Genomic DNA, 26,652 nt, shown 5'->3' with positions numbered 1-26,652 from the left:
ATAGAACTGTTCAACTTCAGTTTCTTCAGCATTACTGGTTGGGGCATAGACTTGGGTTACCGTGATATTGAATGGTTTGCCTTGGAAACCAACAGAGATCATTCTGTCGTTTTTGAGATTGCATCCAAGTACTGCATTTCGGACTCTTGTTGACCATGATGGCTACTCCATTTCTTCTAAGGGATTCCTGCCCACAGTAGTAGATATAATGATCATCTGAGTTAAATTCACCCGTTCCAGTCCATTTTAGATCGCTGATTCCTAGAATGTCGACATTGACTCTTGCCATCTCCTGTTTGACCACTTCCAATTTGCCTTGATTCATGGACCTGACATTCCAGGTTCCTATGCAATATTGCTCTTTACAGCATTGGACCTTGCTTCTATCACCAGTTGAATCCACAACTCGGTATTGTTTTGCTTTGGCTCCATCCCTTCATTCTTTCTGGAGTTATTTCTCCACTGACCTCCAGTAGCATATTGGGCACCTACTGACCTGGGGAGTTCCTCTTTCAGTATCCTATAATTTTGCCTTTTCATACTGTTCATGGGTTCTCAAGGCAAGAATACTGAAGTGGTTTGCCATTCCCTTCTCCAGTGGACCACATTGAGTCAGACTTCTCCACCATGCCCGCCCGTCTTGGGTGGCCTCACATGACATGGCTAAGTTTCATTGAGTTAGACAAGGCTGTGTTCCTAGTGTGATTCAGTTCAGTTCAGTTCAGTGGCTCAGTCGTGTTTGACTCTGCGACCCCATGAATTGCAGCACTCAAGGCCTCCCTGTCCATCAAAACTCCGGGAGTTCACTCAGATTCATGTTCATCGAGTCAGTGATCCCATCCAGCCATCTCATCCTCTGTCGTCCCCTTCTCCTCCTGGCCCCAATCCCTCCCAGCATCAAAGTCTTTTCCAATAAGTCAACTCTTCTCGTGAGGTGGCCAAAGTAGTGGAGTTCCACCTTTAGCATCATTCCCTCCAATGAACACCCAGGGCTGATCTCCTTTAGAATGGACTGGTTGGATCTCCTTGCAGTCCAAGGGACTCTCAAGAGTCTTCTCCAACACCACAGTTCAAAAGCATCAATTCTTCAGCGCTCAGCTTTCTTCACAGTCCAACTCTCACATCCATACATGACTACTGGAAAAACCATAGCCTTGACTAGATGGACCTTAGTCGGCAAAGTAATGTCTCTGCTTTTGAATATGCTGTCTAGATTGATCAAAACTTTTCTTCCAAGGAGTAAGCATCTCTTAATTTCATGGCTGCAATCATCATCTGCAATGATTTTGGAGGCCAAAAAAAAAATAAAGTCTGACACTGTTTCCACTGTTTCTCCATCTATTTCCCATGAAGTGATCGGACCAGATGCCATGATCTTCGTTTTCTGAATGTTGAGCTTTAAGCCAACTTTTTCACTCTCCACTTTCACTTTCATCAAGAGGCACCTTAGTTCCTCTTCACTTTCTGCCATAAAGGTGGTGTCATCTGCATATCTGAGGTTATTGATATTTCTCCTGGCAATCTTGATTCCAGCTTGTGCTTCTTCCAGCCCACCGTTTCTCATGATGTACTCTGCATAGAAGTTAAATAAACAGGGTGACAATATACAGCCTTGACGTACTCCTTTTCCTATTTGGAACCAGTCTGTTGTTCCATGTCCAGTTCTAACTGTTGCTTCCTGACCTGCATACAGATTTCTCAAGAGGCAGGTCAGGTGGTCTGGTATTCCCATCTCTCTCAGAGTTTTCCAGTTTATTGTGATCCACACAGTCAAAGGCTTTGGCCTAGTCAATAAAGCAGAAACAGATGTTTTTCTGGAACTCTCTTGCTTTTTACATGATTGAGCGGATGTTGGCAATTTGATCTCTGATTCCTCTGCCTTTTCTAAAACCAGCTTGAACATCAGGAAGTTCATGGTTCACATACTGCTGAAGCCTGGCTTGGAGAATTTTGAGCATTAGTTTACTAGCATATGAGATGAGTGCAATTGTGCAGTAGTTTGAGCATTCTTTGGCATTGCCTTTCTTTGGGATTGGAATGAAAACTGACCTTTTCCAGTCCTATGGCCACTGCTGAGTTTTCCAAATTTGCTGGCATATTGAGTGCAGCACTTTCACAGCATCATCTTTCAGGATTTAAAACAGCTCCACTGGAATTCCATCACCTCCACTAGCTTTGTTCGTAGCAATGCTTTCCAAGGCCCACTTGACTTCACATTCCAGGATGTCTGGCACTAGATTAGTGATCACACCATCATGATTATCTGGGTCGTGAAGATCTTTTTTGTACAGTTCTTCTGTGTATTCTTGCCACCTCTTCTTAATATCTTCTGCTTCTGTTAGGTCCATACCATTTCTGTCCTTTATTGAGCCCATCTTTGCATGAAATGTTCCCTTGGTATCTCTAATTTTCTTGACGAGATCTCTAGTCTTTCCCATTCTGTTGTTTTCCTCTATTTCTTTGCATTGATCGCTGAGGAAGGCTTTCTTATCTCTCCTTGCTATTCTTTGGAACTCTGCATTCAGATGGGTATATCTTTCCTCTTCTCCTTTGCTTTTCGCTTCTCTTCTTTTCGTAGATATTTGTAAGGCCTCCCCAGACAGCCATTTTAGTTTTCTGTGATTATGCTTTCAGTGTATCTGCCCTCTTGCAACACCTACCGTCTTACTTGATTTTCTCTTACCTTGGCCATGGAGTATCTCTTCACGGCTGCTCCAGCGAAGCGTAGCCTCTGCTCCTTACCTTGGAGGAGGGGTATCTCCTTACCGCACCTCTCCCAACCTTGAACGTGGAATAGCTCCTTCTAGGCCCTCTGGTGCCAGCTCAGTGACTGCTCCTTGGACATGTGGTTGGCCACCATCCCTGGTCTCGTGTGTGGTGCAGCTCCTCCTGGTCGCTGCCCCTGGCCTCGGGCGGAGGTAGCTCTTCTCAGAAACTCCAGAACTGTTGTAGCCTGGCACTATCGGCCGCTGCCCCTGACCTCTGAGGCATGGTAGCTCCTCTATGCTGCCGTCCCTGACCTCGGACGGGGGATAACCCCTTTTGGCTGCCGCCCCTGACCTCGGACGTGGGGTTGCTCCTCTCGGCTGCACACAGGACTGGGAAAGATCAGTTTTCATTCCAATCCCAAAGAAAGGCAATGCCAAAGAATGCTCAAACTACCGCACAATTGCACCCATCTCACATGCTAGTAAAGTAATACTCAAAATTCTCCAAGCCAGGCTTCAGCAATACCTGAACCGTGAACTTCCAGATGTTCAAGCTGGTTTTAGAAAAGGCAGAGGAATCAGAGATCAAATTGCCAACATCCGCTCGATCATGGAAAAAGCAAGAGAGTTCCAGAAAACATCTATTTCTGCTTTATTGACTAGGCCAAAGCCTTTGACGGTGTGGATCACAATAAACTGTGGAAAATTCTGAGAGAGATGGGAATACCAGACCACCTAACCTGCCTCTTGAGAAATCTATATGCAGGTCAGGAAGCAACAGTTAGAACTGGACATGGAACAACAGACTGGTTCCAAATAGGAAAAGGAGTACGTCAAGGCTGTATATTGTCACCCTGTTTATTTAACTTCTATGCAGAGTACATCATGAGAAACGGTGGGCTGGAAGAAGCACAAGCTGGAATCAAGATTGCCAGGAGAAATATCAATAACCTCAGATATGCAGATGACACCACCCTTATGCCAAAAAGTGGAGAGGAACTAAAAAGCCTCTTGATGAAAGTGAAAGTGGAGAGTGAAAAAGTTGGCTTAAAGCTCAACATTTAGAAAATGAAGATCATGGCATCTGGTCCGATCACTTCATGGGAAATAGATGGGGAAACAGTGTCAGACTTTATTTTTGGGGGCTCCAAAATCACTGCAGATGGTGACTGCAACCATGAAATGAAAAGATGCTTACTCCTTGGAAGAAAAGTTATGACCAACCTAGACAGCATATTGAAAAGCAGAGATATTACTTTCCCAACAAAGGTCTGTGTAGTCAAGGCTATGGTTTTTCCAGTGGTCGTGTATGAATGTCAGATTTGGACTGTGAAGAAAACTGAGCGCCAAAGAATTTATGCTCTTGAACTGTGGTGTTGGAGAAGACTCCTGAGAGTCCCTTGGACTGCAAGGAGATCCAACCAGTCCATTCTGAAGGAGATCAGCCTTGAAATTTCTTTGGAGGGAGTGATGCTAAAGCTGAAACTCCAGTACTTTGGCCACCTCATGCTAAGAGTTGACTCATTGGAAAAGACTCTGATGCTGGGAGGGATTGGGGGCAGGAGGAGAAGAAGATGACAGAGGATGAGATGGCTGAATGGCATCACTGACTTGATGGTCGTGAGTCTGAGTGAACTCTGGGAGTTGGTGATGGACAGGGAGGCTTTGCGGCTGCGATTCATGGGGTCGCAAAGAATCTGCGAATGAACTGACTAATTCTATTCCTATGAAGTCAAACAAGTGGAATCAAAATGTCATACATTTTTTAGTAAAGCAAAAATTCATGTTATATATATATATACACACACACAAAAGCTTTTCTACTACACTGGATAAAGACTTGAGAAAGAACATTAAAAAAAAAAGATGGAGAAATTGGAGAACATAAACTAAATGAAATGGGAGCACTAGATATGAAATACAAAAAGTGAAACAAACTTGATAATAGTAAAGTTCATCATATCTTCCCTTTGTTTTTAAACATGACTGCTCATTAGAGACGTATCTGGAGCTCTGGAGAAAAAAAGGAATACCTGAGCATTTATATTTTGCAAAAAATTTCAAGATAATTCTGATATGCATCTGGATTTTACAAAGTGATTGCAGGTTTTTCTATTAGATCTTAGTTTTGGTAATACAGAGTTTTATTATTTTTCTATTGACCAATCATGATAACAATGGTATTAAATGAGTAATAGTTACATAATCACAATAGTAAAAGATATTTATTAGTTTTTATAATTAATAGCCAGACCAAATAAATAAATAAAGATAATAACAAGCCAAAATAATTGTATACAATTTGAGTGGGGGTGGGGTCATCAAGCAGAGTGATGTGGTAAGTGGAAGTGCATACATCTATCCAGTCAGTCTATGTCTTTTGGTTGGTGCATTTAGTCCATTTATATTTAAGGTCACTATTGATATGTATGATCCTATTACCGTTTTCTTAATTGTTTGATTTATTTTCTGTAGGTCTTCTCTTTATCTCGTGTTTCATGCCTGGAGAATTCCCTAGGTCATTGGTGGTGCTGAATTCTCTTAACTTTTGCTTGTCTGGAAAGCTTTTGATTTCTCCATCAAATCTGAATGAGAGTTTTCCTGGGTAGAGTATTCTTGGTTGTAGGTTCTTCCCTTCTGGCTTATAGAGTTTCTGTTGAGATAGTCTGATGGGATTCCCTTGTATGTTGTTTGTTGTTTATCCCTTGTTGCTTTTATTATTTTATCTCTGTCTTTATTTTTTGTCAGTTTGATTACTATCTGTCTCAGTATTCCTTCTTGGGTTTATCCTGCCTGGGACTCTCTGTGCTTCCTGTATTTGGTTGACTATTTCCTTTCCCATGTTAGGGAAGTTTTCAGCTATTATCTCTTCAAATATTTTCTCAGCTCCTTTTTCTCTCTCTTCTTCTGGGATCCCTATAATGCAAATGTTCGTGTGTTTAATGTTGTCCTTGAGGTCTCTTAGACTATCTTTTTTTTTTCCTTCTTTTTTCTATGTTCTATTATATGGCAGTGATTTCCACCTTTCCGTCTTTCAGTTCATTTATCCATTCTTCTGCCCCTCTTATTCTGCTTTGGATTCCTTCTAGTGTATTATTCATCTCTGTGTGTTTGTTCTTTAGTTCTTTGGTAAACATTTCTTGCATCTTCTCAAGCTTTGCCTCCATTCTTTTTCCGAGATCCTGAATCATCTTCACTATCATTATTCTGAATTCTTTTTCTGGAATGTTGCCTATCTCTACTTAATTTAGTTGTCTTTCTAGGGGTTTATCTTGTCCTTTTATCTGGGACATAACTTTCTGATTTTTCATTGTGATTAACCTTCTGTAATATGGTTTTTGTTTTAGCCACAAAACAAAATGTGAGATTTTGGTTCTTCTTGCTTCTACTATCTGCCCTCTGATGGATGAGGCCGAGGCTTGTGTAAACTTGTTGATGGGAGGGCCTGGCAATGTGAAAAACTGGATCTTGCTCTGGTGGGCAGTGCCTTACTCAGTTCAGTTCATTTCAGGCACTCAGTCATGTTTGACTCTTTGTGACACCATGGACTGCACCACGCCAGGCTTCCCTGTCCACCACCAACTCCCAGAGCTCAATCAAACTCATGTCCATCAAGTTGGTGATGGCATCCAACAATCTCATCCTCTATTATACCCTCTTCCTCCTGCCTTCAGTGAGTTTTAAGCCCACTTTTTCACTCCCCTCTTTCACTTTCATCATCAAGAGACCCTTTAGTTGTTCTTCACTTTCTGCCATAAGGGTGGTCTCATCTGCATATCTGAGGTTATTGATATTTCTCCTGGCTATCTTGATTCTAGCTTGTGCTTCATCCAACCCAGCATTTCTCATGATGTACTCTGCATATAAGTTAAGTAAGCAGGGTGACAATATACAGCCTTAACGTACTGCCTTCCTGATTTGGAACCAGTCTGTTGTTCCACGTACAGTTCTAACTGTTGCTTCTTGACCTGCATACAGATTTATCAGGAGGCAGGTCAGGTGGTCTGGTATTCCTGTCTCTTTAAGAATTTTCCACAGTTTGTTGTGATCCACACAGTCAAAGGCTTTGGTATAGTCAATAAAGCAGAAGTAGATGTTTTTCTGGAATTCTCTTGCTTTTTTGATGATTCAGTAGATGTTGGCAATTTGATCTCTGATTCTTCCGCCTTTTCTAAATCCAGCTTGAACATCTGGAAAGCTTTAATCCAATTATCTGCTGATGGGTGGGGTTGTGCTCCCTCTCAGTTGTTTGGCCTGAGGGGACCCAGCCCTGGGATCTAGGAGCTCTTTGGTAGGGTTAATGGCAAACTCCAAGAGGGTTTATGCCAAAGAGGACCTTGCAGTGCTCCCAAACCTGTGATGAGCCCCTGCCAACTTAGGCCTCCACAGGAGACTCTCCAACACTAGCAGGCAATTTTGGTTCAGTCTCCTGTGAGGTCACTGCTCCTCTCCTCCAGGTCTTGGTGCATGCAAAATTTTGTTTGTGCCCTACAGGACTGGAGTCTCTGTTTACCCTAGTCCTCTGGAAGACCTATAATCAAATCCTGCTGGGCTTCAAGGCCAGATTCCCTGGGGATTCCCTGTCCATTTGTCTGGTCCACTTTGTCTGTGTCTGACATGGCGTTCTGAATCTTCACAACAGTGCAGGAACTTCTTTGGTATTATTGTTCTCCAGTCTGTGGGTCACTCACCTGGCAGGTATGGGATTTAATTTTTATCATGATTGATCCCCTCTTACCATCTTGCTGTGGCTTCTTTGTCTTTGGATGTGGGGTATCTTTTTTTGGTGGGTTCCAGCATCCTCTTTTTGATGGTTGTTCAACAACTAGTTGTAACTGTGATGCTCTCACAGGAGGTGATGGCATGTCCTTCTATTACTTCAACTTGAACCAAAAGCCTCAGGTTAAGGTTTTAAGAGGTGGCACAGCTTTACCATGTAGTCAGAAATGGAATATGTGTGTGTCTGATTACATACTCTGTGTTCTTTTCTCACTTGCTCTTCTGTTGAGTGGTCACAAGTCCTTCTGTCCTGCAGCAAGTAGAAGCCAAAAACATCGGTCAATGATAATTTTCAACCATCAACATGGATAAGAGCTCAGAAAACCTTTGGATAAAATGGCAATTTGGAAATAAGGAAGCACCAAAGAGACAAACAAACAAAACATAAAAGTAGCCCCTCCTTCCTAATCCCTTCATTTCCTGATTATAACCCTTTATATTTATTCATAATTCATCACATTTCATGTATAATTCATAGTGTTTCATTTAAAATAATATGGATTACCAGGAAAACAGAAAATATGAAGACTAGAGAAATTATAAAATACTGTAATTGAAATGCTAGAACAAAAGAGCAGAAGAAATTGATCATAAACAGTAGTTAATTATATATTAGAATATGCCTTTCTGAGCTGAAGGACACAAGTCTACTGACCAAAAGGGTGAACAGAGCTAATAAAAAGAAACACTTACCTAGAATACTCTCATAATACTTTTAACTTTGAAGGATAAGGAAAACATTTATATACTTAAGCAGGTGATTTCTAAATAAGAACATTTGATTAGATTTCAGATTTCCCTCTTCAGAGCCAGTTTGCAGAAGAAAATGAAGTTATGCTAGTTAAAGTTGAGTGGAGAATAGGTTTAAGATTTGGAAGCTAACCCTTTCATAAATGAACACAATAGAGATGAATACCCCTATATTTATCTGAGTTTTGTGATCTTGAAATCAGTTGGTTCTTTATTAATCAAAATAGTATTACTTGAATAAATTCTTACTGTCAACAGGATTTTGGGCCACAGTAGTAGAAATCCTGGCTCACAGTGGCTCCAACATTGATATGGATGCCTATAGTTTTTCCATGTCATCTCTCTTTCTCTCTCACTGCTTTTCATTTCTGTGATAGCTTGATGTTCCCAAGAGCAATCTTGGCTGGGAAAGCTGGGGAAATATGCCTTAGGTATACTAAATTTGAGAGTAGTTTTTCTGTTGCAATTGAAGCAAAAAATGAATGCTGCATTATTTACAACTGCTCATCTATATCTCTCTTCCTCTCCTACTAAGGCTTGCTAAAGGAAATAGCTGCAAGTTCGGAGCATTGAATGTGTTAGAAATTCAGACAGTCAAGGTCCTTGGAATAGTGCTGGTTATTAACAAAATGATCTTATGCTTCTCACAAGTCTTTGAACACTTTAAGTATGGCATCGCAAAAGTAAGAGAACAGGCTGCTTTTGCTTTGCACATCAGTTCTCAAGATTTTATGAGCTTTGTTTTCATATTTTGAGACCATACTTAGTACATCATTGTGTTTATTTTTCTCCTTGGTTTGGATCTTGTGCCCTGAAAGCCGTATTTACTAGAGGGGAAGAAATTACAATTGAATCCAAGTTGTGGATTGAGGATAAAAGGGAACTGGAAATAAGAGAAACACTTACTGATGCTGCAAAATTGCTAAGGTGCAATTTCACAAGGCTAAATTTAACCTAACAAGCACACATGGTATTTTAGTTGTTGAAATTGTATTGCTTTAAAAATGAGTTTTTAATACCAAGAATAGTTCACATGTGGGAGCTGAGAGAACTAATAGAGTGAAGAGAGGGTTGAAAGATTGAAGCCTGAAGTCTGTGATAAGATAAATTTCCAACCCAAATGTGAAACTGGGATCATTTATCTGGTACCCAGGGAGCTGTAGGTTAGAATATTCTAGAGATATTTTTAATTTTCTGAATTCAGTATGCAAATATTTCTACATGGACAATGACTTAATATTAAAGAATGATAATCTTAGAAGAATATAGTGAAATAAGAACTAGGGAGCAAGGGGCAGAAAAAACTGAGATGTTTCAAGAGAATGAGTTTGTCTATTCTATTAGGAAAATATATTGTATTGCCAGCACTAAGAGGAAAGATTTTATTTTAGAGTGAAAGAAAAATCTGCTACCATTTGAATGAAAGAAGAATAGGAAAGATAAGTGCTCCACAAACTTCAGTCAGTTCAGTTCAGTTGCTGAGTCGTGTCCGACTCTTTGCGACCCCATGAATCGCAGCACGCCAGGCCTCCCTGTCCATCACCAACTCCCGGAGTTCACTCAGACTCACGTCCATCGAATCAGTGATGCCATCCAGCCATCTCATCCTCTGTCGTCTCCTTCTCCTCCTGCCCCCAATCCCTCCCAGCATCAGAGTCTTTTCCAATGAGTCAACTCTTCACATGAGGTGGCTAAAGTACTGGAGTTTTAGCTTTAGCATCATTCCTTCCAAAGAACACCCAGGGCTGATCTCCATTTCAATGGACTGGTTGGATCTCCTTGCAGCCCAAGGGACTCTCAAGAGTCTTCTCCAACACCACAGTTCAAAAGCATCAATTCTTCTGCGCTCAGCCTTCTTCACAGTCCAACTCTCACATCCATACATGACTACTGGAAAAACCATAGCTGTGACTAGACAGACCACAAACTTAGGTAGGTAATAAAAGCAAAAGCCCAGAACTCAGTTATTTGTATGCTCCAAGTTCATAGTGGCATTTTTCACAAAGCTAAAAGGTAGAAGCAACCCAAATGTCCATCAAATGATGCATATATGAGCAAAATGCCGTGGAAAGAAATATTAGCCTTAAAAAGAAGGAAGTTCTGATTCATTCTCTTACTTAGATGAACCTTGAGGACATTATGCTGTGAGATATTTCAGTCTCAAAAGACAACTATTGTATGATTCCACTTGTATGAAGTACCTAGAGTAATCAAAGCCCTCGGAACAAAGAGCAGAATGTTAATTTCCAGGGACTAGGGGAAGAGGGAAAGGGAAAATTAATATTTGATATGGGTAGAACATGTCATGTCCTTGGGGGAGGAATAAAAAAGTTCTGGAGATGGATGCTGGTGATAGTTGTAGAACAACCTGAATGTACTTAATGCCACAGTACTATACATTTAAAAATGGTTACAACAGTATATTCTGTGTTATGTGTATTTTACCACAAAAAAAAAAAAAATAATGAAGCCTCCCCCTCCCCAATTTTAGAAACTTTAAGGGATGAGATGAAAACGATCAACTTAGGAAATTGTGATCTTAGGCTGTTTTAACAAATTACGTACATAATTTGAATATTCTTTCATTCAAAGTAGATAATGTACTCATTTCCACTTTTATAAATATAGAATAAATAAAAAATATTGAAAGTACTTCATATCTGAATAATAAAAACAGTGAAAACTATGAATTTTGTTTTAAAAGAGCCAATGTTTAAAAGTATGTACTCTTTCTTCTTGTATAACTCCTAGATATAATTTTTATTTTTTCCTTAACTTTTGTCAGTGCGCGGTCTTCATTGCTGTGCATGGGCTTTCAGCGAGTAGAGGTGGTCTTCTCACTGCCGTGACTTCCCTTGTTGTGAAGCACAGACTCTAGGCCTGTGGGTTTCAGTAGTTGCGACACATGGCCTCAGTAGTTGTGGTGCCTTGGCTTAGTTGCTCTGCAGCATGAGAAACATTCTCAGAATAGAGATTGAACCTGTGTCCCCTGCACTGGCAAGTGAATGCTTACTTACTGCAATACCCGTGGTGGTGGTTTAGTGGCCAAGTCATATCTGACTCTTGTGACCCTTTGGACTGTAGCCTGCCAGGCTCATCTGTCCGTGGGATTCCCCAGGCGAGAATACTGCAGTGGGTTGCCATTTCCTTCTCCAATAATAATTGGAGACTGTTATTAATCTCTAATTAATTATTAATCTCCAGTTAATTATTAACACCAGGGAAGTCCATAATTCTTTATAATTAAACACCAAGAATAATTTAACGTTGCCCATCCTATTTTTTTATTGAAGTATAGTTGATTTGCAATATTGTATTAGTTTCAGAAGTATAGCAAAGTGATTCAGTTATACAGACAGATATATCTTTTTTTTTCAGATTTTTTTCCCTTATAGGTTGAGACAAAATATTGAGTAGAGTTCCTTGTGCTATATAGTAGGTTCTTGTTGGTTATATATATATTTAGTAGTGTGTATATGTTATTCTCAAACACCTGATTTATCCCTTACTATTTGGTTTTAAAGCAACACAACTTTACAAGTATTATATTAATAGAGATTGAGAAGTATGGAGTATTTCAAATAGGTCTCTTTCAGTCCTCCAAAGCCCAAACTTTTAGTTATACCATGATAAGCAAAGAGCATTTAAATAATCTTCAAGCTCATGGCACTCTACTTGGCACTGTTTAAAGCTGTTGAAAACTGAACATTGCAGAACTGCATGGTCTAATATGGTAGCTACTGCCATGAGTGGCTACTGAGTGTGTGACTTGGTATTACTCCAATTTTTGACAAACATGAAATGAACACTACATTTCAAAACTTAGTAAGATAAAGGTATTAATTCATAATTTTAAATATCACTACATATATTCATTCATGTTTTAAAATATCAATACATGTGGAAATGTTAATATTTTAGGTATTGTGAATTGAATTATTTAAATGAATTTTGCCTATTTCTTTTTATCTTTGTTTAATGTGGCAACCACAAAATTTTAACCAACTTTTGTGGCACTTTTGTGGCAAACTACCTTTGTGGCTTGCATTCTATTTAAATGACAGCAAGTGCTGTCCTAGAATGTTATAACCTAAACATAGCTGAACCTCACAATGAGAAAACCACTTCAGGATGAGATGCATTCACTTAGAATAGAGATTAATTGTCAGGAGTGACTAGGTTTCACCTAGATTACCAGAAGCAAGACCATGGCTTGAAAGTGAAAGTGTTCGTTGTTCGGTCGTGTCTGACTCTTTGTGACCCCATGGACTGAAGCCTGCCAGCCTCCTCTGTCCATGGAATTTGCCAAGAATACTGGAGTGGGTTGCCATTCCCTTCTCCAGGGGCTCTTCCCAACCCAGGCGTTGAACCCTCGTCTCCTGCATTGCAGGAGTATTCTTTACCATCTGAGCCACCAGGGAAGCCCCAAACCATAGTTTCCTTGTTCCCAAATCTCTGCCATTTCTTGAGAGTTGCAACACGGATGCTTCTGCCACTGATCTCTGAGTAGAGCCTTTGAGAGTCATTTTTCCTAGTTTCAGGACAATTTCTAAGTTAATAAGTCATTCAAGTTTGCACTATGGTACAGTCTTTCAAGTCTTTGGGAAAAACTTAAATAGGAGACTAAAAAATGTGGAATTCAGTGAGCTGGAAGAGTTAACACAAGATCCTAACAGGCTTAACAGGAATTTGCTTGTGCACCAGAGTAAGTGGAAAAGAGGCAGGTAAGCACAATCGTAGAAGTTTCATATTGGAAATCTACATAGATGCACTTTTTCCTATTAATGCAGCACACTGATATCATTAAAATGTGCCTCCTGAGTAAAGGATCTGTTGTTCACTTTCATATATGTAATCTAAAGAAACAAGGTTAAAATTTTCTTGAGGAAAGAACTGCATTTACTGTTTTTGAATGATGTTTTTCACTTTATATCCTTTTACTGCCTAAAACTCTGCTGCACTGTTGGCTCTAAATTATTATATGTTTTTATTTGATATCTGTTGATCAGACATGCATTCAAACTGATTTTGTAAAACATTTCCTAAAACCCAAGAATCTTCATGGAAAAAAAATTGCCCACTGTTAGACATTGTTTACGAATGAAAATGAACATTTATTAGAGAATCCCAAACGTGTTAGAATATTTTTTCTTATTTGAGTGGAAGGTAAAATAAGACCTCCTTGTTTCTGGGAATGATGGCACCTCTCCTATAATTCACACACTCCTTGACCCTAGCTTCAGTTGAACTTGAAATCTTAAACTTAATGTTCGTTCACTCCTTTTGATATGACCTTGAAAATATGACCTCTATTAATAGTTGACCTGAACTATCAGATATTAACCCTTGGCCTACAGCAAGAAACCTGGTGCTTATGGGCGAATAATTAATACTGTTGTAAATTAAGTCACAAACTTCACATGCAAATAAATATTTAAATATAAACACTTATGTTACTTAGAAATAATTTAGTGAGAATCTTTAAACTTATAAATAGACTTTCTTATGAGCTTGACTTATGAGTTTGAGCAAACTCAGAGAAATAGTGAAAAACAGGGAAACCTGGCATGCTGCAGTTCCGGAGGCTGCAAAGAGTCAGATATGGCTGAGCAACTGAACAACAACAATGAGATGCTTTGATTTATGTCTTCCTCTTAATTAGTTACACTTCCCACAAGAGCTAGAAAGAGGATGCTAGGCAAAAACTTGGCCTACATTTAAGTTATCACCTTCTCAAGTTTTGTTTCTAGAGTTCTCCTGTTAAAAACTAAGAGCTTTTATATCCACATCATTTGAAAACTTTAAAGTGTATGAAGGGTGTCTGATATGGTCGAGCTACTCCTGAAGTCAGAGACACTTGGAAATGATACCTTAGTTGTCATCTGTTTTGTCCCTCAGATTTCAGGAGGCCTAGGTACGTGACTTATACAGGGTCACATAGCTAAGCAGTGACACATCTGGGGTGAAGACCTGGAATATCTGTATCTTGGTCTAGTTTTTTCCACTATTTCTGAAGAAGCTCTTGGCCTTTCCTGGCAAAATGAATCCTGTGAATTAAAGGCAACATTCTTCTCTTGTCTGTTTTCACTTGGCTTGCTATGACAGCCCAAGTCCATGCTTATTTCCTTTTTGTAATCTCTTGTGCTACATTCAGGCTGGGCTGTGCTTAGTTGCTCAGTAATGTCCGACTCTTTGCAACCCCACGGACTGTAGCCTGCCAGGCTTCTTTGTCTGTGGGGATTCTCCAGGCCAGAATACTGGAGAATTCTTCCCTCCTGAAGGGTCGAACCCAGGTCTCCTACGTTGCAGGCAGATTCTTTACTGTCTGAGCCACCAGGGAAGCCCAAGAATACTGGAGTTGGGTAGCCTATCCCTTTTCCATGGGATCTTCCAGACCCAGGAATCGAACCAGGGTCTCCTTTATTGCAGGCAGATTCTTTACCAGCTGAGCTACCAGGGAAGTCCATATATATATATATATATATATGTCCCCTCGTTTTTAGATTTCCTTCTCAATTAGATCATCACACAGCACTGAGCAGAAGCAACTCTAGGGTTGTATTTTTTATTACTGAATTGCCCTGGCTATCAATTGCCCTGGCTAACATATTAGCATTTTTTAACATTTGGGGAGTGTTCAGGTAAGGAAAATCTGATTTATTTGTTCATAGAAATAGTACTCGCAGAAATCCTGTTAGTTTAGAATAAAAAGACTGAATGACTACTTGCAATGCATGAATCTAATTTAAAAAGGAGACTAATGTACTTTCGTGTGACAACTGGGGATATTTGAATATGGTTTAAAGACGAGATATGAATTTTTGTCACTTATTATAGGTGTCATAATGGTGTTTTAACTTTGCCATGATCCTTATTCTTAGGAGTTACACGATGAAGAAAGTATAGCTGAGGTGTCATTATGTCTATAACTTACCATAAAGTAACACTGAAACATGTATTTACACAGATAAATGACAGATAAACAAATATGACACAATACTACAATTACTGAAGCTGGTTTGAGGGCATGTTTTTCATACTGTGAAATTTTTTATAAACAAAACTGAAACCAAACAAAGGACTATTATACTAAGAAGATGCTCTAAAGCAGTAATACCCGAATGTTTCTCTCCTATTTGTTGGAAAATGTAATTTTGGAATGTAGGTCTATGACAGAGATGAGAAGATGTGTGTTAGGAGGCATTTCTAGGACTTGCAACACTATCCCTTTCAATGCCACTTATATAATTTCTGATACACATCAATATTAATCTTTCCTCATCAGTGTGATTTGATGCCATGTTTTTCTAAACTAATGTTCCAGTTCTTCATAGTAATCCCCCATGGGGCAGTGTAGAAGGAAAATAATATTTATTTGGTGCCAGTTCAAAATATTTAACCCAGACTTATGGACAAAAGTATCAATTATTTTAAATTATTAAGATCTAGTCTTATAGCTATGAAAATTGATGCCTATTCTTTTGTTCTTTTTTTTATTAAGTATTTGAGTTGGATACTATGATAGAAACTTAACATAAAAGGATTAATCAGGCATCATCTCTGTTCTCAAGAGACATAATATAGTGGGTGATACAAAGGAGAGAATGGGAAATTATATGATCTGGGAGGTAAAGCTCCTGCAATTACAGAGAAGCTAAACTTTAATTGTCTATGGAAAAATGAGAGAATGAGAGAGAGAGAGAATTTACCTGATTACCTGAAAAATACCAGGACTGTTCTAGCTTTAGGCGTAGCTTCCTGCTTTCTGGAATTTCTCTCCATTTCTCAACTCTGATTTTTCTGTCCCCGAAGCTTCCTTGTCTTTCCTTCTGGCAGCAGGGTGACTTGAGCAGTGATCCATGAATACCTTACTGGTGTACAAACCTGGCAGAAAGAGCTGTGATTGTTTGTGATTGTTTGTGTTTGTTCAGGGAAATCCTAGAGCTGATGATGCTAAATAGCATCTCAACTCGCTCGTTGCCACAAGTGCCGTAGCTTTGACTGTCTGGGCCTCTATTATAGTACCATCCAGGGAGGGCCTCTGGAATAACACTGAGAGTATGAGGGAAGTGGATTCTAAAGGAGATTGGTAAGTAGACAGCTATTCATTACAGAAAATGAGATGTGACAAATAAGATGTTACATGGTACTTGGGGAAGCTTAGGAGGGATACTGTACATCAACCAAGGTGATTCCATGTGAATTAAGGACAAGAGTATGATTTCATATTCAAAATTTTTCCTCTTACTAGCTATAGCACTATACATGCATTCACATGGCTTTTATAAAGCAGAGAATAAGTTGCCTATTTGTGTTTACTTTTTTCTTTATTTGGGATCATGTATTTTCAGAACTAGTTATGAAGAAGTAGGTATTGTGTCATGATTTTCACTGTATTTTAATTTATACATGTCTAAGATCCAGATACTCATTAGGAACTTTATATAAGACCTGTAAGACCTATAGCCATATCATCAGTAAATACAGTACAATGCTAGGCAGTAATCCCATATACATATGTGAAAGAATACTAGAATCATTCAAATATAAACTAGTTACAGAACATTTTTTTAATCTTTCTGAACTTCACCTTGAATTAAAGTTAGCTATTCAGGAATATTGTAAATTAAGATAGAGTTATAAGAAAAATAGAAGCTAAACACTACTGTGTAAAATTATGATGGAAAAATCAGAGAATAACATGACATATAAATTTGCACAAAATATTCAGATATTTTTGGAATAAAATATGAAGAACTATTAACATCTTAGTGTATATGTAAAATAATAGTGGTTATTACCAGAACATTGTAAACTGCAAATTCAAGTAAGCAGAAATGATTTGAATTGGTATAAAGATCTTTTTAAAACATGATTACAAATATAGGATATATTTTAATTAAAAATATATAAATACACTTGAGATTTAAATTCTATGAATTCTTAGTAAATTACTTTGGAAGGAAAAGTTATAGGTTTAAAAATTTTGAGAACCAGAAAGAAGCATAGAAATTATTTCCGTGGAATACTTACAAGATGGAATTATAAGGTCACACCTTTTGTTTAAAAATCTTACTAGTGTTGATCAATTAGGTATTTCAATAGTTGAAAACAAAATCATAGTTTATCTTAAAAAAAAACTATACATTTCCATGGACTATAAACTGGAGAGAAACGTGAAATAAGATGTGTAATTAAAGACGTAGGCATGCTGGAATTTGCTTTTAGACTCGTATATAAGAGGCTGAGATTTCAGTGCTTGTGTATCATTGAGAGCTAAAAGGACCCCACAAAAGATGAGATGCCAGAAATATGGTCAAAGTTAGGAAACAGGTTCTTTGGTGAGTCTAATCAGTGAGAAGAAGCTTGAAAATGATGTCCTTGTTGCTTAGAACATCAAAAACAAGAAAGGGGAACAAAGCAGCTAGAATCTTAGAATGACTACCCACTGGCTTATAACTTCTTCTGTGATAGTCCCATCTTCACTTGAGTAGTATCCCACAGGGCAGCGGCTTGCAGTGTTTAGATGGATGGTATACTGCACAATTCTCAGGGTTATGATTTGCATCGTAGCCCAAATAAATGGATCCACTAGAGTTGCGTGGTCTTAGGATAACAATTCACCAACCTAAATCTTAAGGTTAGGCAGTGGGCTTTAAGACTGAATGAAGGCAATGATATAATTTCTATAAAGAAAGAGATGAGAATAAAACAAGGAATAAATCTGCTCAAAATAGACCTAAAAATGTAAAGATGATAACCGATAAGGAAAAAGAAAACAAGCAAACAAAACGCAGCCAATAAAAATCAGTTCTAACAGAATTTTAATAATTTTATGACTGAAAAATTTCACAAAGAACTTGAATTTATAAACAACTGCAGGCACAAGACAAAATGAATTACAATAAATAGAAGTGAAATAATAATAGGTGCATCTGAAAAGAGGCGAAGAAATCTCTGGGAAAGAAAATATCATTACTGAGATGCAATAAACTGAATAGGTAGAAACATGCCTAAGTTGGAAATAAGTAGATGAGTAAATTGGAAGATAGTAGAGGATGATTCCCCAGAAGTAGAACAGATGAAGTTAAAATAAGAAAGGAACATTACAAAGACACGAAAAATTAGATTGAAAATATGTGACATGTGACTGTTGGGAGTGCTAGAAAAAGAGAATGGAATTTGTGAGTTGATGTTTGAAAAATGTTTCCCCTGAATTATCTAGAATTGAAGGAAGACACAAATCTTCTATTTGAAAGTGAATGCCCAGTGTTGACCAAGAAAGATAGAAAGGTGGAGGGATGGATAGATGGATGGATGGTTGAGTAGAAATAAAGAGATACATACATGCATATGTAGATAAGCACAGAAACACAAAAAATGTATTGAGACTATAATGTTGAAGCTGCCGAATATATAAGAAGTAAATATTAAAAGAAATTTGATGAAGAAGACAATACCTGATCTATTTTTTAAATGCTTAGGGGCTGACATCTTCTTCAATAAGTGAAATCACCACACAATGAAAAAATAATTCAAACTGCTCAAGGAAACTAACTGGAAAAAATATACCTTTTCAAATTGATGTCAACTGATTTAAAAGTAGAGGCAAGTAAATACTCAGCCTCAAAGCTTAGCCCGAAAACTACCTGAACTTAAAAAACTACTGACAAAAACACCAAAAACAGAAGTTAACTCAATGTAAAAAAACATACAGGAAGCAATGTGGTAAATGTAATGCACTGTTGAGTAGAAAAATCAATAATAAGGATTTTTTTAAGTTTCAAAAGAAAGTATTACAATTCTAGACAATAGTTACAAGGAAAATAAGGGCAGTGTTCACTTGTTATTGAAATATGCTAACACCCTTTTGAAACAGTAATAGAGAAACAGAACTATTTTAGATATTAGAAATATTGGCTCTTGGTATAATACATATAAGCATGATCAACTTAAAACATTGTGTCTAATTTTCTAAAGATAAAACAAACAAAAAATGGTACAAAAAGCACACATACCCAACTACACAAATACATAGACACTCACATATACCATGTGGTAGAAATAAATTCAATTAAAAAGCAATCATAATTAAGTCAAACGCATTAACTCAGTCATGAAGGGATGGTGCCTAACAGGTTTGAAGAAAAAGACAGCCATTTGATATTTTTAAATCAACCAAAAATGAAGACATGAGAAATAAACAAGACAGGGTGAAACTAAAATAATGGCAGGAGATATTTAGGTAAGTTGTAATCACTCCTTGCACACAAACACACTCACATAATTAGCTGGTATAACGACGCTAGATAAAAGAATTAAAAGCAAAAGCGTTAATAAAAATAAGCAGGCTGTCTTCTGGTATTGAGAGATCCAAACCAATGTAATTATAGGGGAGGAAAATAAAACACTCTCTTCTCTTAAAATGTTTGCTCAAATGACACCTTCTCCAAGAGACTTAAAATTCATTCCTCTATTTATATTGAAAACTACCCTCAGCTCAAACACTTCAAACCCTCCTTTCTTGCTTTATTTTTCAGCCTTGTCATTTCTGAGATTTTTCATTATGTTTATAGTTTGTTTTTTAGTTTATGAATAAAGATAAATTGCTAAAATTTTTATGAAAAATATTTTCTGCAAGTATTAAATATATATACTCTTTCTGTTTATGAATTCATAAAGATGCTGCAAATGTAAAAAGAAATCAGGATGGCGAAGATCCTCTTCAGTTTTATGATGTGGTTATTTGCAGGTAGTATTGATAGGAATAGGTATACAGGCTTAATGAATCTTTTTATTTTGAATGGATTTTATTTTGAATTGTTAAAAGTGAACTGAAGAAAAATATAACACAGCATTTGTTAAATATGTGTGGTGGGTACACTTATGATTATAATTTTATTCTCTAAGCTTTGCATTTTTGAAATATTACTAATAGAATAATAATTTCATCAATCAGAATTTGATAACATTTCAACCTTGTTTCATAAATTAATTACATTATAAGTGTTAATAAATAAAGATTTAAAAAAACATTCAGAGATGATCACAGAAATTAAAAATAATATTTTGTGTGATTTTCACAAAATAGCCTGAGAGAAGCCAAATACATACTACTGGCCTTATTAATAGCAGGCTGGCTAGATTTTAATGGATCTACCAACTTAATGGATCTACCCCACATTCCTACTGGTTGTAATGAACATTTGCAGAAAAATAACTGCATTTGTAAAATTCCTGACAGCAGAGAAATAAGAGAGGCAAAAAAGAATTCTAGAAAGGAGTACTCCTTTAAAATTAGATTGCAGTTACAGTAGTGGCAGCGATTTTGTAAATTGGAAATTAAATCAAGTACAAAAATGATTAAAATCAACTTAATAGGCTTTAATTTATAATATAATAGTGAACTCTTGATTTAAAAGGACCATAAATTTGGGACAAAATCCTTGACGTTGACAATAGATGTAACTTTAGATATAAGAATTTCTCAGGGAGATTGCTAATCTTATCACAAGTTTGCTTTTAAAGTCAACTTGTACATACATTTTTTTTTGTAAAACCTGAGATGTGTGTACATCTCTCTGCTTCTGGAAAGCAATATTGTTGTTGTTCAGTTGTTCAGTCGTGTCCAACTCTTTGCAACCCCATGGACTATAGCACACCAGGTTTCCCTGTCATTCCATCTCCCAGAGCTTGCTCTGACTCATGTCCATTGAGTCAGTGATGCCATCTCCTCCTCTGTCATCCCCTTCTCCTCCTGCCTTTAATCTTTCCTACCATCAGGTTCTTTTCTAATGAATCACCTCTTTGCATCAGGTGGCCAAAGTATACAAGCATTATTAATCGTCTTCTTTAAATTTCTGAGTCCAAAGTATACAAAATATTTGAGGGATACTTTAAAATCATACAGTTTTCCCTGATTTCTAAAAACTGAGTATTGTGGTAAGAGTCAGATACCCAGACAGAGAAGGCAGATGCAGGGTCAATGCATTATGGAAGCTGAAAGAGGAAATACAGTATTTGAATATCACAAGTGAAGGGTAGAAGAAGGGGCAGGAATGCTCTCTTGGGACATTAGTGGTAGATTGACACATCTTGATAAGTCATGATGAAGAGAGGAATCCCATTCAAATAGTTTTGTCTTTTCTGAATCTGAGAAGCTCCATGGACTATTTCTTATAGTCCATGAGTCTTTTGCCAATAGTCTTTTGCCAGAATGACTGCCATTATTTTTCTTAAAATTCACTCCAATATTAATGCAGAATAGCAAATGCATCTTTTTCCTTTAGGAATTCTAAGAAGCTTCTCTAGCTGTTGTCTCGGATGTTTTCATTTCCTCTTCCTCTAAAATGTATATTATAATGTATATTATACACAAGTATGGTTAATGCAGTGCAGTCCTTTTTAAGCATCTCAACTGGTAATTTTGCCTCATCTGATTTTTTTTATATCGTGTATATATTTTCATAGACATGTGCTTTCCTTTTCTCCTTAATGAGGATGTTAGTGTTCTGCTGAAAGAATATATTTCTTTAAATTTAATTGTCAGATTCAAGAAATTTAGTTTAACATGCAGATAATTTACTATAGAATTTCTTTTTACAAAACTAATATTATGTTTCCCTGTGGGGAAATTTTCTAGTGGATTGACTTAAAGGTATTTGAATGGAAAAAGTATGAAGGGCTTAATGATAATTCGGGAGATATGATGCATTTTCCTTAAAGACATTTTGCAAAAAGATGAAGTGTCATTATATTAAACAAACCCAAAATGCTCTAATATTATATTTACAAAGTAAGTTTCAAAGTAGACAGAACAGTTTAGTTCTATCATTGTGCAGCTACTTGAGACTGTTCTACTCCTTCTTTGAATGGCTTTTAAGAAGTATTGTCTGTTTCCTTTCCACTTCATGATGAGAATGATGATTATAATGATGGCAGTTCTTTAAGGTGTGTAAGTACCTTGCAATCATTATTTCATTTAATTTTCATTATATCCTATTGATGTCGATACCATTATTACTACGAATACAACTGAAACTCAGAGATATTAAGTAACCTGCAAGTATCACATAGCTAGGAAACAAGAAAGCTAGAATTTAAACTCATGACTGTTTGTCCCAATGTCCAATCTTGCCCCAACTGACATTACAACTAAACTTCTTGATCCTTTACTTGAATGGAACAGTAAATGTTTGTGATCCATTGCTGCTGCTGCTAAGTCGCTTCAGTCATGTCCGACTCTGTGCGACCCCATAGACGGCAGCCCACCAGGCTCCCCCTTCCCTGGGATTCTCCAGGCAAGAACACTGGAGTGGGTTGCATTTCCTTCTCCAATGCATGAAAGTGAAAGTGTAAGTGAAGTCGCTCAGTCATGTCCGACTCTTAGCGACCCCATGGACTGCAGCCTACCAGGCTCCTCCGTTCCTGGGATTTCCCAGGCAAGAGTACTGGAGTAGGGTGCCATTGCCTTCTCCGAGATCCTGTGCTAGACAGCCCTTAAGGTTGTCCTTATCAACTGCTGTCCTCACTCTTCTCACTGTCTGAAACGGGTCCTTAGTTTTCCCTTTAAATTATTTTTGAATAGGTTGAATATGTATGTGGTTTAAAAGTTAGACAGTAAGAAAGAGCATAATCTAAGAAGTCTCATTCCCATAACACTGAAGGGCTGTCCCTATTCATTCCTTTCCTCATCTCTGGTTCCCTGTTGATAACTCATTTTATTGGTTTCTTATTTATCTTCCCAGTGTCTCTTTTTGCAAATATAAGCAACATCTAATATACATCATTTTCTTTCTTACTTTTTGAGCAAAACTTTTCTGAGATATATATTTTTTTCTTGTACTCTGCTTTTTTACTTAACTGGTACTATTTCCCTAGCTGTATATAAAGATCTTTCTCATTATTTCTAAATAGCTACATTGTATTCTTTATCTAAGGAAATTTTCCCTGTAGCAGTCCTTTTTCAGTGATCCTCAAAGCATATATATATATATATATATATATATATATATATATACATATACACACACACATATATATTTGTTTTAGAAATTGGGAAGGATCTTTTTTTTCACTCCTGACAGTTACCAAACTTATCTCATACTTGTATGTAATTACAGAGATAAGGTCATTTCAAATTGGTATATCAGAGATGTGGTGTGATAAAAGACAGTGTAGTTATTGAGATGCCAGGAAGTTAATTGATGAATTAAAAGGTGGAATGATATAATGAGAGGTTTTGGAGACCAAACCCCCTCCCCTAAAATATAGTCATTAGGATCAGAGAGACCTGGATTTGAAGTCTTCATTGCTACTTACTGAATCCATGAACACAAATTAGTTGTTTAGCATCTCTGATCTTCATTTACCTCCTTTGTAAAATGAGAAAAATAATAGATGCCTCAGAAGATCATGATGAGGATAAATGAGGTAATTAATATGAACATAGAGAGTATGCAGCATATTGTAGCCATATAGTAGAAAATTATATCTTCTTTTCTGTATGTTATTATTCAAGTTAATATTATAAAAAATATGAGTCTGCTTTTCCATCTTCCTCATCCAATCTTGTCAACGAATGAAAATGAAAATGTTTAAGATGAAAATGTTTAAGATGAGAATGTCTTTCTTGGTGTACAGCAATGTGGTTTTCTTTTGAACTGTTATATAGTCTCCATCTTTCTATTTGGTCTCTTTCTGTGCTAGGCTTCTGATGATTTTATAAGAAGCATCTTAAGTGATCAAGGCCACCCACTGTTTTTAATCAGAGCTGCAGAACTGCATGGAGCTAAAAAAGCATGAGAAGGGTAGCTACATGACAAGGTTGAATGCTAATTGGATTTGAGGATTAGAGTGGCATGAATAAGCTCTGCACTTCTTCATTCTCATATTTGGTGATGTTAGAACATTTTGCTCTGGGAAGGCAAAGCAGATTATAGCTCTGAAACAAGGCGAATGACCATACAACTCAGTCTGAATTCTGTCAAGGCTTCCTGCCACTTGTAAGCAAATCTATTCCTGGAACAGTAATAACCACCACACCCAGCTAGATGGCTATTTTAAGTAATATAGTACTGAAAATGTCAGAAAATTCTTCAGACAGTTTAAACTGGCAAGATGCCCTCTGATCTGTGATTCATCTCATTGTCCACTTTTTATTGCTTTTGAACATTTGACAGAGGACTAGCAAATAAGAAGACACATGTGTTCATATTTAATTCCTGATGGGGACTGTAAGATGCTTTATGTTATAGCTGAAAATGACCTCTATGAACTCTTTCAGAAAAGCAGATTAAAGACAGCTTTTAAGATGCACCAAATAAATTTCCTATTTATTTTTAATATTTTTATGGATATTAGCAAAACAAAGCTGATTATTCCACCTTTCCTGTGCTTCTGTTAGCTCTCTTCAAGGACTGGTTTGCATTTTCCTAGGTACTTCAATGTTATTCTTTTACCTCTTGCTCTCATAACCATGGGACGGATCATCGCCTTACAAGACTGAACTTAATGAAAATGCAAATTTAACATATCAATATTTGTGGGACGTGGTTAATGAAGACTGAGAGGGAAATCGATAGCACTAAATGCATATATTAGAAAGAGGAACAATTCAAATCAATATTCCAATCTCTCACTTCAAGAACCTAGAAGAGTAAGACCAAACTAATCCTACCAAGAATGGAGGATGAAAATCACAACGACAGCAGAAGTCGATAAAATTGAAAACAAACAAACAACAGAGAAATTACATAAAACAAAGAGCTGGTTCTTTGAAAAAAATCAATAAAAATTGACAAATCTCTGGAAACAGTGACAGAGTAAAGAGAGAGAAGACACAAATTGCCGCTATCAGGAATGAAGCAGGAAGCAGAGCCAGTCTTAGCTCACATACTATGAAGTGGATAATCTGAATAGCCCTATCAGTTCAGTTCAGTTCAGTTGCTCAGTCGTGTCTGACTCTTTGCAACTCCATGAATCGCAGCACGCCAGGCCTCCCTGTCCACCACCAACTCCCGGAGTTCACTCAGACTCATGTCCATCATTGATGCCATCCAGCCATCTCATCCTCTGTCGTCCCCTTCTCCTCCTGCCCCCAATCCCTCCCAGCATCAGAGTCTTTTCCAATGAGTCAACTCTTCACATGAGGTGGCCAAAGTACTGGAGTTTCAGCTTTAGCATCATTCCTTCCAAAGAAATCCCAGGGCTGATCTCCTTCAGAATGGACTGGTTGGATCTCCTTGCAGTCCAAGGGACTCTCAAGCATCTTCTCCAACACCACAGTTCAAAAGCATCAATTCTTCGGTGCTCAGCCTTCTTCACAGTCCAATTCTCACATCTATATATGACCACTGGAAAAACTATAGCCTTGACTAGATGGACCTCAGTCAGCAAAGTAATGTCTCTGCTTTTGAATATGCTATCTAGGTTGGTCATAACTTTTCTTCCAAGGAGTAAGTGTCTTTTAATTTCATGGCTGCAATCACCATCTGCAGTGATTTTGGAGCCCAGAAAAGTAAAGTCTGACACTGTTTCCACTGTTTCCCCATTTATAACGATCAAATAAATTGAATTTGTGGTTTGATAAAATTCCCTAAAAGAAATCTCTAGGCCTAGATGACTTCACTGAAGAATTCTATCAAGCATTTAAAGAAGGAACACCAGTTCTACACATACTGATCTATTAAATAGAAAGGAAGGAAATACTGAACAGTTTGTTTATGAAGCTAGCATTACCCTGATACCACAACCAGATGAAGATAGTAGAATATCAAAAAATGATAGCCTGCCATCCCTCACAAAAATGGCGCAAAAATTCTTAATAAAATTTCGGCAAATACAATGTGTAAAGCAATGCAGTATAATTAAGTTTGGCTATATTCCAGGGATATAAGAGTGATTCAGTATTAGAAAATCAAACAATTCAATATACCTTGTTAACAGGCCAAAGAATGAAAACCGCACAATTCTTTCAATCAATGCAGAAAAATCATTTGATAAAATTAAATATATGTCATAAAGAACAACTGTCAAAAAAAGAGAGAAGGATATACTCAACTTGATAAAGAGCATCTATACAAAAGACACAGCCAACATTCTGCTTAATGGTGAAAGGCAAAATGTCTCTCCTGAAGACTGGAACAAGGGAAAGATGTTTATTTTCCCCTTCTAATTCAAAGAGTATTTGAATTACTAGCCAACCCAATAAGGAAAGGACAGGAAATGTTGTTTAGTCACTAAGTCATGTCTGACTTTTTGTGACCTTATACATTGCAGCACACCAGGCTCCTCTGTCCTCTACTATCTCCTGGAGTTTGCTCAAATTTATATCCATTGAGTCAGAGATGCTAGCTAACCATCTCATTCTCTGCCACCCCCTTTCCCTTTTGCCTTCAATTTTTCCCAGCTTCAG

At 37.4% G+C, this 26,652-nt stretch overlaps 1 protein-coding gene across 2 annotated transcripts in view; it reads left to right on the top strand.

Moving 5' to 3' along the window:
- The window catches only part of DGKB (diacylglycerol kinase beta), an 856,074-nt gene that overhangs the window by 115,735 nt on the left and 713,687 nt on the right, over positions 1–26,652 (top strand). The window lies entirely within an intron of this gene.

This window comes from Oryx dammah, unplaced genomic scaffold (genome assembly GCF_014754425.2).
Source record: "Oryx dammah isolate SB20612 unplaced genomic scaffold, SCBI_Odam_1.1 HiC_scaffold_18, whole genome shotgun sequence".
Lineage (NCBI taxonomy): Eukaryota > Metazoa > Chordata > Mammalia > Artiodactyla > Bovidae > Oryx > Oryx dammah.
The sequence above is the reverse complement of the archived record's forward strand: the minus strand, read 5'-3'. Positions and strand labels throughout refer to the sequence as shown.